The 2,632-nt window shown below is 35.1% G+C and overlaps 1 pseudogene; it reads right to left on the minus strand.

Annotated features, from left to right (window-relative positions):
• Window positions 1–1,936: 1,936 nt before the first annotated feature.
• LOC126066762 (transcription factor BTF3-like) lies at window positions 1,937–2,403 on the minus strand (annotated as a pseudogene).
• Window positions 2,404–2,632: the final 229 nt, after the last annotated feature.

The following is a 2,632-nucleotide window of genomic DNA, read 5'->3' on the forward strand; positions in this document are numbered from 1 at the left end:
ACATAAAATTTGTTCTATGCATCAATGGTGAGAACTGTAATGATAGTTTTAAATGTCAAATGTAAATTACTGAAAATAAATTACTTACAGGGAAATGTACTGAGCATTTGTCAAGCTATTGAAGCAACGTAAAATGTACAAACCTGATAGTAAGTAATAAAGGAATAGAGTACGGAATATTGTCAAAGATACTGATTTGAGACAATTATATAATCTTGTTATTAAATATTCTTTTTATCATACCATTTTATAGCTGTCCTTTAGTCAAATAAATTTTTTAAAGAAAATATACATGGGTTTCAAGCTCCAATGTCAGTATTCTTGTTGAAATGAATTTGGCAACATTTCTAAACCCTAAGAAGAAAAGTCTCCTCTTTTATAATCCACAAAATATGATTCATCACTTCTCTTCAAAAAATGGTTTTTATATTTATTGCATACTTGGATATTTATAGGCAGATGATCGAGAAGACATGTATTTATATAGCATGTCTCATGAAATACAGGGTCTTCGCTCTATGTATAATAATAGCTTTTTTTTTTTTTTGGATGAGAGGGTTGTGTTTTAAATTGGTCAGGAGGAAGGAAGATGATCATTCTATCATTTTCCTACCCCTCCCTCCAAAATGAAATTCAAGTAATTTTAAAATGTAATTCTACTTTCAGTTAGCGTTCTATTGTACGGCCTATAGCAATGGAAGGTACCAGGATCTTATCGTTAATTAATCTTACTCCTACTGTTATAAATCAATCTATTGTTAAAGTATTATTTATTCACGCCACTTAAAACTCTCCAAAAAATACATGAAAACACATCACTAGAAAAACTGTGTGTTAGCCTCCACAGTTCGCATTTCAATATTTACGATTCACAAAAATATTTATTAGGAGATTAACCACATAATAGTCCCGTATCAAATGCGGTTGTATGATTCAGACATGCATTTGTTAGGAAGGCAGCTTCTAACCCTGAATTTATTTTTTTGGAATTTTTTGGTGATGTGTTTTTTCACTAATGGAATGGATGTCGAATCACCGTTTGTTGATAGTTTTTCATTATTTCAAAAAATGGGGCACCAATTGCAAGTAGTCCATATAGGTCCCATGTTTCATGAAGCACATCACACGCATGGGACATATTGGTCCCATGTCTCAGGAAGTGGATCACACTTCCTTTTCCTGGTTACACTTGAGCCATAAACTACTCAACTTTCCAAACATATACAAAAATACACACCAAATGCTAAATAAACATGGCACTTGCTGCACATAACTGTTGTCCATTTGATTTAGAGTGGGCTATTTTTATATTGGTACCCTGTCATGAAGCACATCATGCATGTAGGACATATCAGTCCTATGGCCCAGGAAGTGCACCATAAACGGTTTTCACCCCAGAAATAACTAATTTACTTGAATATTTCTGAGTGTTGGTAACTGCTTTCCCAATAACACCAAGGTAATAATAAACATAATTTCAAGTGTTATGACACTGTACAGGAACCAAAGGATGCAAAATTTCACACAATCATTCCTCTGGAAAGCATCCCCTCATAGGAATGGTTCTCAACACTCAAATGTGGTGCAGGCCAACTTCTTTGTTTTTTAGGCAGTTGTGCCAGTATCCACCATGACTTCTAAGGGAGGAAAATGTAATTGGGACATATATGCCTGAGAGACAATGAAAGGGTAAATACTTTATTAACCTTTGTTTTAAATTTTATTCCTGGGCTTCTTCAGCTTAACTGGCTACAAAGAATGAATTATGTGTAAGCAAAAACTGAAAAGAACTGCGAAGTCCAAAAGGCCTGGGCTAAAAATATTAGAGATCTAGATTTTATCAGATATGTCAACAAAACAATTTTGAAGAGCAGTCATAAAATAGCAGCTCCAAGTAAGGTCTTCAAGTTTTAGCTTCTTCAGAGGTCGACTCCATTCAGTATTCTTCATTCTTGGAAGCCTCACCAACATTCTCCACAAGGTCTGGAATTTCATCCTCATCAGCGTCTCCAGCTGCAAGGGATGCTTTTCCATCCACGGATTGCTTGGGAAAAGCTTCAACCAGTCTTCTTAGTCAGACTGTGTCCTGTGCCACACTGGTTTAAGATGCTGAGTAGAATTTCTGTCAGCTGTTTTGTCTCAGCATGGAGGGTAATGGAGGAAGTGTTCACTGCCAGAGATGCTTGGAGTTTAAAATTGTTAAAGTGTATCACTGTTCCTTGGCTTGTAAACATATTCACCCTTTCATTACCAGAGATATCATTTACCTATAATTTCCTTAAGGCGAACTGAAGGTTTTTATCATCTGCTGTGGCTGTTCTATGAACCACCTTCTTTCTGTAATAAGTTTTTTCTACCAATGTGCTCTTGTGCCTGCAGTTTGATGAGTTTCTCCTGATTCATGATATTACTCTGTGTTAACTAGGTAACTACATTTTTGATACTGTTAGTACTGAATTGTAAAGAACTTACAAACATGGATTATGTTCAAAACCTAGATGTGTGTTCCTTGGGATTTAATTTATCCATTGTTAGTCTCAGTTTCTTCATCTCTAAATGGAAATAATCATAGTACCCTCCAAAATGCTTTAAAAGATCGGTATATGTAAATTAGCTGATTCCTTTGTCATCA

The sequence above is a fragment of the Elephas maximus genome, chromosome 2 (assembly GCF_024166365.1).
Source record: "Elephas maximus indicus isolate mEleMax1 chromosome 2, mEleMax1 primary haplotype, whole genome shotgun sequence".
Lineage (NCBI taxonomy): Eukaryota > Metazoa > Chordata > Mammalia > Proboscidea > Elephantidae > Elephas > Elephas maximus.